The sequence below is a fragment of the Onychomys torridus genome, chromosome 12 (assembly GCF_903995425.1).
Source record: "Onychomys torridus chromosome 12, mOncTor1.1, whole genome shotgun sequence".
NCBI lineage: Eukaryota > Metazoa > Chordata > Mammalia > Rodentia > Cricetidae > Onychomys > Onychomys torridus.
The window spans coordinates 9,790,328-9,804,968 of NC_050454.1; positions in this window are offsets into that span (position 1 = coordinate 9,790,328).

The following is a 14,641-nucleotide window of genomic DNA, read 5'->3' on the forward strand; positions in this document are numbered from 1 at the left end:
TTTTTATCATCTTAAAATGTTGCCTTTTTCTCTTTCAATTTATTTAAGTCATCAGTTATTTAAGTATGTTTTAGTTTTCATATACTTGGGATATTCCCAAAATTTTCCATGACTCAGCCTTCATGTTTTATTCCTCTATGGTGATAGAATGCACTTTCTCATTATTTAAATATCATTAAATATACTAAGGCATTCTTTCTTGGATTTAGCATAGAATTGGTCTTGAAGACTAACACCCACTTGTTCTTGAGGAGAATGTGTAATTTGTTGTTGGAAGTCTGTTAATTTAATTTCTTGTGAGGTTTTTTTTTTTTGTCTGATTTTACCAATTATTCAAAGTGGGTTCTTGAAATCTCAAACTTGCTTTGTTAGACTTCCTTGTTGTCTTGGTTTTTCTTGGTGTATTTTTGTATCTGGTATCTGGTGTGCATATATTTATATTTGCTGAATCTTTATTTGTTTTACAGTCTATGTGGTCTGGCACTGATGTCTCTCTCTCCTCCAGTTTTCATGGACTTGATATTTGAGTTTCGGGTCTTTTTTTTTTTTTTTTTTTTAAGAGTTAATCTTTTTGTGTCTTTGCATTAAAAGTACACCACCTTGTAGATGACATGTAGTTGAAACATGCTTTTTGAAATCAGTCTACCAGACCCACCTTTAGACTGGACTCTGGTTGATCCATGGTGTCACTGGTCAAGAGCCTATAGGACAATCCTTAAGGATTGTGCTTCCTACACAGTGGCTGCTTTGTAAGAATTAGCGGATACTATGCTTAATCTCTACAGCAGTTTTTCTAGTCATTTATACCATGAGGGTTTTAATGCCTTTAGCCAGATACACTCATCATCACGTGCAGACTATTGGTTCTGCTGCTTGTCTAACAATGTAGAATTGCCCCAGTGCTCAGGGTTGCAATGAGGAAAGCCAATGCCAGGCAGCTGAAAGGTGCACAAGACACCTAGGAGGGAGCTTTTATTTGGCTTTTAGTCAGTGCTGGCAGGTTCCATGCAGCTGAACTAAGTCCAATGCGTGGGCGAATATTAAGTGGTACCAGTGATGACTGCTGTTCAGTGCCCTTTGAGAGTGGACTACACAGAAATGGTCCAGGTTTCTAGGGCCCAGGTTGGCCTTTCATCTGGTGTCTTAGTCAGGATTTCTAGTGCTATGATGAAACATCTTGACCAAAAAGCAAGTTGGGAAGGAAAGGTTTATTTGGCCTCCACTTCCACATTGCTGTTCATCATTGAAAAAAGTCAGGACAGGAACTCAAGCAGGGCAGGATCCTGAAGGCAGGAGCACATGGAGAAGCCACGGAAAGGTGCTGCTTACTGGCTTGTTTCACATGGCTTGCTTAACCTGCTTTCGTATAAAATCCAGGACCACCAGCCCAGGGAGGGCACCACCTACCATGAGCACAACCCTCTCGCCTCATTGATCATTAATTCAGAAAATGCTGCACAACTGAATCTCATAGAGGCATTTCCTCAACTAAGGCTTCTTCCTCTGATGTCTCCAGCTTGTGTCAAGTCGACCCACAAAATCGCCAGTACATCTTGGTATTGAAAGATGTCTCCAGCTGTATTCTTCACTTTCTCTCCCTGAAGAAGACACTTTTAGAAAACCTCAGTCCTCCCAGGAAGGTGTGAATAAAACTGTATCATAGCCCTCTATCTGTCCTAGTAAACTTGCTACTTTTTAAAATTTTGAGTCCTTCACAGCCTCTAAATCCATAAGGTCAGCAAAACAGGAGGGAAACACTCTTGACTTGACCTGCAGAGATGTCCAGCTTTCCAGCCCAGCCTGGAATTCAGCCTCTGAGGATCAGCCTCTGCCTTCTCAGCTCTGCCAGAAAACCAATCAGCAGGGAAGCTGCTGAGCAGCCCCCCCCCACACACACACACATGTCACAAAGCTGCACTTTCACAACAGTCTGGGAGCAGGCCCACTGACAGCAGGTGAGGCAGGGCAGCTGCTTTTATCAGCATATAATTTGGAGCTCAGAGCTCCCAGAGATCATTCTTCACATGCCCTGGAGGACATAGTCAGTCACTTCACCTTACAGTCCATCACGTCTGAGGGCTCTCGGGGACTGCCGCCTCCGACCAGAGAGAACTGACGCTTGAGATGAGCCAAATGATTCCCCGGTGGGGACAAGAGTAAAGGGAGACAGAGGAGATAAGCAAGGGGCAGCGTGTTCATTTTTTCCATTCGTTCACTACGTACTGAACTGCCCTAAAGCAGCAGTTCTGAGGTAAGAGTCAGGAAGAGGCTTGATGCTGAGGGTTCCAAAGAACAGGAGAAGGAAAAGCAGAGACACACAGATGATAGGAGGTGTATTAGAAAGTTATGAACCAGGCTGGGTGATGCTCAATGGATTAAGCAATTGCTGTGCAAGCGTGAGGCCCCCAGTTCAGAACCCACACAAAAGCTGTAATCCTGGTGCTCCCTCAGCGAGATGGGAGGAGACAGGAGAATCTAGGGATCTTGTGGAGGGGTGGAGGGCAGCTAACCTGTCTTCTGCAACGGTGAGCAACAAAAGACCCCTGTTTCAAACCAAGTGGAAGGCAGGGTGTGACACCCGAAGATGACATCCATCACCGCAGAAAGTGCTGTGGCTCCTGAGCACCTATGCTCACTCACAGACAAATCACACCCTTCCCATTCTCTCTCTGTCTGTCTGTGTCACACACACACACACACACACACACACACACACACACACACACACACACACACGCCAATTAAAGAAAAAAGTCATGACAAAGGAAAACACCACTTGCCTGTTGAAGCGGTGTAGAGCTGCCCTTGACATACAAGGAGCTTTCACTTTTGAAACAGGTGACAGGGGGACATGATGGACATGGAAGCGAGCTGCCATCTGTCAGGGCCAGGGAATTGTAAGTTGCTCAGAGCAGCTGGAACATATGGCATAGAGACCTAGGGTTTCTGTGTCAGAGGGAGGGAGGCATGGGGATGAGGGCTAAAAGGCGGGGCCATGTGATGCCAAGGCTCACCGACTTACACTCTGTCTGCTGGTGGATGAAATGCTCAGTGAAGGGGGCGATATGATCAGATCCACCTTAGGGACTTCCGATGGCCCTGGTGATTAATCTGGGATATTGGTATGGATGGGATGGTCTGAAAAACAAAACAAAACAAAGCAACAAAAACCCTAAAATATGTGCACTTTATTGGTCAATACCTCTCCCACAAGTTTCTGCTGTTCTTTCCTGCATTTATTCCATTCTTTCCAGGATGGAGGTGTTGGTACTCTTTGCCTTCAGACCCCAGGTATATCGTACATGATGGGATGGGATGGGTTTGAATGGACAACGTCCTGACAGACTTATGCTTGAATACTTGATTACTAGTTTGGGGCACCATTTGGGAGGTTGTGGAGTCTCTTGGATGTGGAGCTTGGCAGGAGAATATGGGATGGCAGGGGTGGGGCTAGAAGGTTATATCTTAACCATGGTTCCAGCCCCAGTCTCTGCTTCACAAACGGCTGATGATGTAACAGACTCTGTAACTCCACCATGCCTTTATCACTGTGGTGGACTGAACCCTCCATGGGGAACAGTCTCTCTGTAACTCTGCCATGCCTTTATCACCATGGTGGACTGAACCCTCCACCTGTGAGCCACCATCAACCTCTCCTTCAGTGGCTTCTTGCCGAGTAGTTGATCACAGCAATACAGAGAATAATGTATATACGATACACATGGTCATCCTCATATGCTAAGACCACCATAGAGCACTAGAAGGCCGTGAACAATGAACTCAAAGTGTGGCGCTCTGATGGCGGTGTCTCACGTGCACCTGACAGAGATGTGACAAACTGCAGTAGCCTGCCAGGGAGCTGCCATGCTGTCAGCTCTAAACATGCACATACCACACTACCCACCAGAAGGCACCCTGCCCTAGATAACCTCCCTACACAGTACTTTTATGCAGTCTCAGGCTATAGCTCCTGAGCTGCCATTATGAGCTGGCTAAAACCCATGCTGAAAATCAGTAGCCCCAGGAACCCTGACAGTTGCTCTAACTGTCTGAAGGGAGTCGGTATTCAAGGTTTAACACTAAGAAAACAAGCACCAATTATCCTTGGGAAGAGCAAAGACTTGCTTAAAGATGAACGAGGGACCCTGCTCCTGGCAGCCTTGGAAAATGCCTAGTTAGCCGGCTCCAGAGTCCTAACAGCACCAATCAATTAGTTTAGGTAGAGAAAAAGGTCACTTGAACAAAGGCTGTGGCTTCATTGATTCAGTTTCCTGGATGGAATGATTTGTTCCTGGCTAAGTTTTCTAGCCAGTTCAGGTGAGAGAGAGAGACAGAGACAGAGACAGACAGAGAGACACACACACAGAGATTTTCTATTGACATTTACACAGGCCAATGTCTTTAATAATTTTTGAAGCAAACATCATGCTATAATTTCTTACTAATAGGATTTGGAATTCTACTTATATGGAAATAAAATGTTTCATATCCTTTCTTAAACTGGTTTTTTATCAAAGACCCATTTCCACTTGTTCTTCCAAATTTCTATTTCCTAGCCATGTATGTACTCCAGGGACAGTGGTGATAACTGCTCATACATACTACATATAACTTGCCAGGCAATGTTCTAAGAATGTACTAGTTGTTTTGTTTGTTTGTTTGTTTCAAGACAGGATTTCTCTGTGTTGTTTTGGCGCCTGTCCTGAATCTCATTCTGTAGACCAGGCTGGCCTTGAAACTCGAAAAGATCCACCTGGCTCTGCCTCCCGAGTGCTGGGATTAAAGGTGTGTGCTACCACCGCCTGGCTGAATTTACTATTTGTTAACCTGTGACAGTGCCCACATTCGCCTAAAGCAGTCCATCTTCATCAAGATAAAAACACAAGAGATCAGGGAGCTCAAGCCCCTGTCATGGTCACCTGCCACCCACTCTGCACGGCAGAGACAGAACGTACCTTCCCACCTCTCCTGACAGAGCTCGGTCAAGAGTTCATCCGTGACAGGGACAAGAATGAAGTTGAGAATCCAATTATCTCCTCAGTCAAGTGTTCACTTCTCATGGTCAATCTCTCCTTAATTTTATCTTTAGTAATGAGCAGGAAGAACTGAAAGCCACTTCTAATAGATCAGCAAGCCTGCTGATCTGATATTGAGATGTACGTGTGAATCCGGCAGCAGGCCTGCATGCTCATCCCCTAGGCTACATTGACCAAATGATTTTTACAGTCCCTGATGATTTTAATTAGCTCCAATCACCTGCTGCCCATTGTGCTCTTTTACAAAAGCTATCTGTGCATGGACATGCAAATATTTTTCATTTCTGTTGTCTGTCCCACATCTCCAACTTGTGAAAAGTTCCAGGAGAAAACATGAGTGGTATGTGCTACCTGGTAGTGGCATTGAGAGCCACACTGTCTTGCTCCCTGATTCCAGGACTCTGGCATTGTGGAACACTGTGGGACCTTCCAGCAGGTCTTTCTTTGGACTTCCAGCTCCTGAATAATGACATGGAGACTTTTTATTAATTCTGAAAGCTTGGCCTTAGCTTAGGCTTATTCACAACTAGCTCTTAAAACTTTTGGAACTTAAATTAACCTTTTCTATTACTCTAAGTTTGGCTATATGGCTGGTTACCTCTCCTCAGTACCATACGTCTAACTTCCTCTACATCTGACTGGAGAATCTCTGATTCTTTCCCAGAGTTCCTATTGCCCCCGGAAGTCACACCTATCCTCTCCTGCCTAACTATTGGCCACTCATCTCTTTATTAAACCAATCAGAAGATGCCTTAGCCAGGTGAGGTAGGACAGTGACACAGCTTCACACAGTTTGCAAAAAGATTATCCCAACAAGACCGGGCGGCATCTTGAGCCCGGCACTATGTCACTTACTGACTCCACGGCTCTGGCCTTGTGGAACACTGTGGGACACAACCCTGAGACGAGAAGAAAGGCAGATCTCCTGGCTTCCTCTTCCTGCCCTTTTGTCCGGGGCAGGTGGCTCTCTTGCCTGTCCTCTGACTTGTCAGGCCTGCAGAATGCATCTTCATTCTTTTCAGCATGGATAGCTCACAGGAACCAAGAGGAAGAGCTCCTAGTTGGGGCATGGAAATGCTAGTGTGATTTTTAGATCGCTTTAGAACTTGAAGTCCACTACCACTGGCTACAGTGTCAACCTGCCAAGAAAGGAGCTTTAAAAAAATGAAAAACAAAACAAAACAGTACTATGTAGTTATCTTAGTGTTTGGTTTGAAATGTTATATAATAGCTTGATCTCTCAGGTTTGGGAGAAGGCTTAGCGAAAATGCTTGCCTGCCTTCCAAGTGTGAGGACCAGAGTTTGGGTCCTTAGAAGCCATCTAAAAACTGAGCAGGGACAGTGGCTGCCTAGAATCTCAGCAGTCAGGAAGCAGAGACAAGGGATCCCCCAGGGGCAGCTGCCAGCTAGACCAGCTGAATGAACTGGTGAGCTCTGGGTTCACTGTGAGACCCTGCCTCAGTATGTAAGGTAGAGGGCTGTGGTGATTGAGAAAGTCAGCTTCAAGACTCCACATGCACCCACATATATCACATGTGTTCCCACACGACTGCAAACAGGCATACACAGATACACACACATGCATCCCCCCATATACACAAGTCTCTCTCTCTCTCTCTCTCTCTCTCTCTCACACACACACACACACACACACACACACACACACACACACACACACCAGAAAATCAAAACAAAAATTGGTCTTTGTTCTCTCATAAAACCCGAAAAAGGATCTGAACTAAAGTAGGCAATGTCGGCCTCTCTTCCACCCTCACCCCCCCAGCGCCTGCCGCCAGCACGCAGGCCCGGCTTGGTGGACCTTCTCTCTTATCTTTTCTTCTTTTGGCTGAACACAACTCTGGCTGTCTCTCTTCACCTGACCACCCTGTTCTCCCCTTGCTTTACCTCCTATCTACCTCCCCTAATCATGGAAATATATAAGCGATTTTCCCACATAATGACTTGAGAAGGTTTTCATTTCATAAAAGTTATTAAATTGGAAAGGTAAGTTATATAAATGACCATGTTTTCAAGATGCGAAGGGCAAAAAAAAGCCAGAGCCCTGTCAGATGAAAATGCCTGTAAGTACGGTGATCTCCTGGGTTACAAAACCTCTACTCAGCCATGGGAGAGCTGTAGAGGGGTGTACTAGTCCTGGCATTTTATTGACATTCTGATTTTATTAATCTTACCATTCTCATCTGTGTCTCTCCCTCGCCACAGACTAGAAAATCAAATACATTCCCAGCTCCCTTGTACACAGGGACAGCCCTTGACCCAGTTCTGGTCAATACAATGAAAAGGGAAGCCTGCAGGGGAATTCGTTCTAGGAAAGACATTTGTCTTCTTTTAATAGAGAAATGCTTGTGGGACAAGGTTTGTGCCCACTGAGTTCCATTTCTGAAAGTGGCACGTGAGCACGTGATAGGGGGAGCTGCAGCAGCCTCTTTGCTTCAAGGAGGAGAAGGTCCCTGGAATTGCTGAGAAGCTGACGGAGGGATTTGTATCGCTCACTTGCTGAAGTATTCACATAGTCTACGCTGAATATGTATCAGACATTATGCTATAAGGTACAACCCACATTCCTGTGTGTGAGGCACTCCTTTCCAATAGTGTGCAGAGTGGCCACTAGTCAATATGTGTCAGGTAGGCTTTAGAGTTACAGTAAAGCCATTGATGTGAGTGAGTGTGTGCGATGTTTTATATACATTGTTTAAAGAGTCTCACTAGACTGACATTTGAGAGACTTGGAACATCAGGGTGTGGAGTTCTTCAGGAGTCAGGAGACAGAAGGAGGAAGTGCTCCAAGGAAAAGGAACAACACACACAAGTCTGGTGGGGAAACAAACATGCAGATCCTGGAAGCAGAAGGAAGGCCAGAGGGGACAAGCTTGAGCAACTAGAAAGTACAGGAGATAAGAGAGATCCTGGGGCCTGACCTTAGTGGTTTGGAAACTGAGGAAAATTAGAGTCTGGAATACAAAGTCTCTGGAGGGTTGGGGCCAAGGGAGCAACATGGTTTTTGAAATTCAACAGAAGCTTTTTGACTACTGGATACGACCACCTGAGAGGATAGAGGGAACAGGCAGAAACATTTGAGAAATATTACAAGAAAAGAATGCCTGGCAATAGGTAGAAGAGGTGAGAGGTGGGAGAAAGAGAACTGGATTGACTCACGTGTCAGCCCTGCAAGGCCTGGCTTCGAATTCCTTGACTGCTGACAAGGAACCATCCTCTCCCTTAATGTGCCTTCTGTTACAGCTCAAAGTGTTAATTCCGCCAGAGCCAAACTACTGTCCATTCTCATGTTCCCTTCCCCGAGTCCAATGCAAACAGACTCATGGGAACAGCAGGTTGTACTAAAGATTTGGACAAAAGTTTCAGCTATAACACTCACTTGATTATTAAGCTCCATGAAAATATTAATTAGAAGAAAATGAAATCTGAATCCCAAAGAGCTAAAACATATTGGATAAATGTCACAAAGGGCCATCCACAGGCAACAAAATCATGACTCAGACTTTCATCTGAGTCCAGATTAGAATACAGAACAACCTGAGCTACTTCACCATCGGTGTCCCAAGGGAAGTGGTTGAGCCAGTGTCCACACAGGGTGTCAAGGCCGTCCCAGGTGCTTGCTAAGCCTTCCTTAGTACCTGCTGTGTTCCTGTGTGTGGGCAGGCCTGCAAGGGACAGGGGCCGGGGTGGGTGTCCTGCCTCGGCTACTCTCAGATAGCGAACATGACAGAGGAGAAGGATCAGGTTGTGGACTGGACCTTGACATGGAGAATTGCACTGGAGCAAAGAGAAACCTGGCACGGGGTCAACAGGACCATTTAATGCTATTGAGAGCAATCATTGTAACTATCTTTGTAGTGGGGAAAAATACAATAAGTCAACTGCAAGATTGTGTATACTGTGTGCACTCCATATTAAAAAAATAACCACAACTAAATCTTTGAAAGCTGGGGGCAGTTTCATCACAATGGAGCCACACAACAGCTACACAATGCCAGTTCCATAAAGACTTAAATACTTCACCAAGCTATTGAAACTTTTTAAACAGGTTTGAGTGCAGTGTTAGTGTCAGTACTATGACAAATACATGCATGTCTTCATCAGAGTTTCCATTACTGTGATAAATGCCACCACAGAAAACAGTGTGGGAAGAAAAAACCTTATTTCAGCATATAGGTCCATACCACAACCTATCGCTGCTGAAGGAAGTCAGGGCAGGAACTCCAACAGGTCAGGAGCTGATGCAGAGACCATAGAGGGGTGCTGCTTACTAGCTGGCTCCTCATGGCTTGCTCAACCTGCTCTCTTACAGCACCCAGTACCACCTGTAGCTGTGTTGTGGGATGTTCTGTATGTCAAATGTGTTGCTCTGATTGGTTAATAAATAAAACACTGACTGGCCAGTAACCAGGCAGGAAGTATAGGTGGGACAAGCAGAGATGAGAATTCTGGGAAGTGGAAGGCTGAGGTAGAGAGACAAGGCCAGCCACCGCCATGTGCAAGATGTAAGATACCGGTAAGCCACGAGCCACGTGGCAACTTATACATTAATAGAAATGGGTTAATTTAAGATAGAAAAAGTAGATAACAAGAAGCCTGCCACAGCCACACAGTTTATAAGTAATATAAGCATCTGAGTGATTATTTTCTAAGTGGACTGTGGGACTGCAGGGGCTTGGCAGGAACTGGAGAGAAAACCTCCAGCTACAACCACCAGGCCAGAGATGGCACCATCCCCGTGAGCTGGACTCACCCACCTCTATCATCAGTCAGTAGAGTGCACTACAGACTGGCTTACAAGCAAATCTTATGGAAGCATTTTCCCAGTTGAGAGTCCCTCTTCCCAAATGACTCTGGCTTGTGCCAAGTTAACATAAAACTAACCAACACACGAAGCAAGACAATTTAAAAGGGGAGGGGGGCAGGGCAAGATATGTTTTGGCTTCAAGTTCTAGAGCGGTTTCAGTCTACCATGGTTCCCAGCTCTGTTGTCTCTGGCCCAGTGATGGAGTAGCGTACTGTGGCCATGGGACAAGTAGATCAACTGCTCTCTCACGGTGGTTAGAAAGGAGACAGGAAAGGGTGGAGACATGGACCAGCCTCTAAGGACCACTTAAAAGCCCACTCCCCCCAGCCAGCCCCCACCTCCCAAAGTTTCCATGGCCGCTTAAAATAGTGTCACAGTTGGGTAGCAAGCTCTCACCACAAAAGCCAACAGGGGGCACTTCCTACCCAAACCATAGCCAGTGGTATGCGTTAGTTAACCCACCACACTCAATATTAGGCCACACATGCACCTGCCACACCTGAGGTTCTTGTTGTGTGTGACCAAAGGCCACCACCCTGGGTAATGCTCCATCAGAAGACTGAGTGTGAAAACAAGTTTCAGAGAGGAGAAAACCCAGTATTTTAAAGACCCACTAACAATTTTATCTCTATTTCCATGTGTCAATCATCCTGAAGTTATTGGAAAAGAATCCAGAACTTGGCAATAGAAGAGAAAATAGGTGGTGGGGGGAATAGATCGCTATGTAACTAGGCTTTTGTGAGCAGTTTCATTTCATTTCATTAGAAGCTTAGTCCTATTCTGCAACTACTTCTGGGTTTTTGTTTTTTATTTTTGTTTTTTTGTTTTGTTTTTTGTTTGTTTGTTTGTTTGTTTGTTTTGCAGGTGGCCCCTCTGACCTCCCTTCCCTCTGGTATTTCTATGCAGTTTTCTTTGAGAGTGACTTACAGGAATCACTGGCCAGTATCACATTTAAATCACCAAGGATAATCAGTGTAATAAAATTCGTGACATTTTCTTCCATCATGCAAGGAATGTGCTCATCTGTTCCCATGGAAGACTTTCGAGAGGCTCTGAGGTAGCCACAGATGTGTGTGGGGAGGGGCTCCTGGCTCATCAAACGTTTTCTGATTAAAACTCAGAGTCGATGACAGTGTATTCCAGGATATAAGTACATGTAAACAAGCATGGAGTTTTTTTCCTCACTGATGTCTGCGGTCTCTGTATGTCCTCATAATTAAATCTAGCAGAGGAAAACAAGCTGGTACAGGCCTGTGTGAGTGGCTGTCAGCAATCTCTCAGTCCTCCATAGTGCAGTAACACACGGATCCCCCACAGCCCAAGGATTACTACTGTAGGCTGTGAGCGCATGCGCTCAGGAGCTTCACACGTTTCCATGGATACACGAATTTCAGTGCCAATGCACATTTACTATTGCTTTTCTTGTCACCAAGAGTCTTGTAAACACTTGTGCTTTAAGATTTTGTATAGAAATTTGGGTTTTTATAGAGGACTGGTCAGAATTACCCTTTTCCTGCTGCTTGGGAAAATTTTCCCCTAGGCTCAAGTCTAACCCCTCTCTGTGGCATTCTTTCAATGATCTGCTTTTATTTATAAGGCCAATAAAAGACAAAAAGGTTAGCTGCATTGTCAGTATAACTTTTAAGTGGCATATTTATAGTATATAAGTGCTAAAATTGATAAGCAAGACAGCTTATTCTGTGTTTTAAAATACAAAGAGGCAGAGAGAGAGAGAGAATAGAAACAGGAACATAATGTACATATATATTTTTCCTTCTATAAATGATGAAACATAAGTGTTATTTTCAAGGATACCCTTAGGTTATTATATTGAGAAATTGTAGTTTTCTTACATATATTAAGGTTTTCATATTTAAAAAAACCATTCACAAATCTGTGAAGATGGCAGGCTAGGGTATGATTCCCCCATTCCATTGTCACATAAGCTGAGAAGGTCTGAGGAATGTGCTCCTGTCCCTATAGCTAGCAAGGCATATACCTGGGATTAGAACTCAAGCCTTCCATTTCACTGTCCAGACCTTTCCCCTGGGCAGAATGCATGCTACTCTATATAAGGTTCATTCATGTCCTTCTTTGCCATGTACTGACAGATCTTTGTACCTCTGATTTGGATTTCATGAAATCATCTTGTTTGGTAGCCAACCCTTGACTATCCCCGAATTGACTCAGTTGGCCAATTTAACAAACTTAGTCATTTCCCACCTACCTAGCTCTAGTCAAGAAACAATCACAAAGACACCAGAGCCTGAGAGTACTGTAGCCACTCAAGGAATCAGTAAAAGCACGGAAGTCTAGTTCCGGCCATCAGGACCAAGAATGTACAATGCAGAGCGAGAAAGAGAGCAATTTGCATGCTGAGCAGTCTCTCTGCACATCTGAAGTCAAGGGAAAGCTTTTTATGTTCATAGAATCATTTGGTGAGAGAAAAGCAGGCTTTGAACTATTTATGTGGCTGTTTCAATTCACTTGTGTTCATGTATGCTTCCAGTTACTGTCTTTCAAAGGCCACAAGGTCATCACAAAGACCGATTATCACATTAGCTCTTATTTACCTTGTATTTGTGCAAGTCTTTTATTCTGAGATGCTCCCCCCCCCCCGCCCAGTATATGCCGTGCTTATTCATTTCACCTTGATTTTTGAGACATTTAGTTCACCCCGCCTCTAGCTTTTTGTTTACTTACATCAGTTTTATTTTTAATGGACAGATGCTTATGCGCATCTGTGGAGTATACAGGACAGTTTTCATACATTATACATCGTACGATAACCAAGTGAGTGTCACCTCCCTCGTTTATTTTTTGTGTGGAAAAACATTTAAAATCCTCTCTTTTAACTATTTAAATATATCCAAGTTAGCACTGTTAACCTGCTTATTGTTATTATTATCATCATTATTTTTAATACAGAGGTCAGGCTGTAGAACTCTGCTGTAGCTCAGGGGCAGCACATGGGCTGTGGCATAGATGAGGCTGGGGTTAAATCCAAGAACCACTAAATAAATAAGATTTTGATTTTGCTGGACAAGGGAAGAAGGACTCTGGACATAGGATGACTCTCAGCTAATAAGGCTGGCCTCTGTTACACCCAGGAGACTCTAAGCTCAGAGATCCGTGTCTCAGGCCTCTCAGCAACAGCTGGAACCCGAGGAGCTAGAGGTGCAAATGAGAACACTTTTGCTAAGTATAAGAAGCACACACAAAACCAGTGTATGTGTATGCTTGGTTGGGGGCCTCCATCTAATGCCACCCATGTCCATTGGTTTTTGTCTCCACATGGTAAAAAGACAAAGGATGGCTCTTGTTTTCTTCCAGAGCTCTTGCTTAGGCATGAGCTTAGCATTTGTTTAATAAAAGATGTGACTAAATTGTGTCCCTTATTATTTCAAGGTTTCAAACCTTACAACCCAACTATGCTCCGACTCTAACAGCACAACAAAAAACACACCAAACCAAACAAACCAAGAAAGACAGCATCTGGGACAATCTGTACTGTGCAGAGCTTTTGAGACCCCAGGGTAACTCTACATATAGACAAACTTTGCCTTCCACTGTCCAGGGCTCATCCTTTCTAAATGGAAATGGTAATTATGTGCTGTTCACCTAATGGGATTAATCCATGGAGTCTATTTAATGAGCAAAAGAATTTATTTGGGGGTTAACTCACAACTGAGGAAGATTTATCCTAGGGTCTGGGAAAGCTGAGCTATGTTCCACACTGATCTGCCTGGTCCAAAATCTCAACATCCAAAAACATGGTAGTGAAGAGGAGCGCATATGTGCATCCCAGGTCTTAAGGGTTCCCCAGCAGCCACGTTCCAGGGGCATATACCTCAAGGTCATAGGCAGGTGTAACAGTTACCTGCTACCTCACTAGGGATGGCGCTTCAGGGCATGGCTCAACCAACCACCCACTACATTCACCCATATAGCGCCTGGAAGTGAACAACTCTCTCCCATCTACAGAGGTGAAGGAAGAATTTTGTTTTGCACAAAAAAGCTTTCTCTCTCCTGTAGATTCCGTTTGGTGGTAGAATTGCATTTGCTTTTGGCCAGATGCATTTCTCCACACCTGGCAGGGATCTAGAACTGAAATTACAAGATTTATTTCATCTTAATTCTATTATGAGGCATTTAGTCACAAATACCCCCAAAATGAAGCGGTAATTTATCATCTTGCCCTGACTGAGCAGCTCTCCTCCGTCGACATTCATGAATCCATAATGCCGAGAGGAGGCTGGATGATTAAGTGTCCGATTAGAGAAAACAGATTAACCTGGCAAACGTCATAAATTAACCTCATAAGCAGGATGGCTTTATAAATGCTCATGCTAACTCTCCTGTATAAAATCATATACTGCCTCCTTCTGTGATGACTCAATTGAACTGGCTTAGGAAAGATCCCAAAGGGCATATTTGATTCAATTCATAACTAAATATGTATTTAGAGGGAACCTTGGGGAAAAAATCCAGTAACTCACAAAGAGCATTCCTACGACCCGTCATGGACTCTCATTTCCATAATGCCACTTGAAGTTTCCAGATGCCTCCATTGACTTTCTATGCACTGTTTAGAAGATGACTCTCGTGACCCTGAGCTGCAGATCCAGGAAACTGATCTACAGTCCTTATCATGGAACCTGATCCCTTTGTGAAAGCAGCTGCCCACTAGGCAATTTTCCCATGTGACCAAAAAAACACATCAAATCCAGCCGCTAATAAGTTTTGCATGGGTGAGGAGGGTGTGTTTGGGTTGAATTCC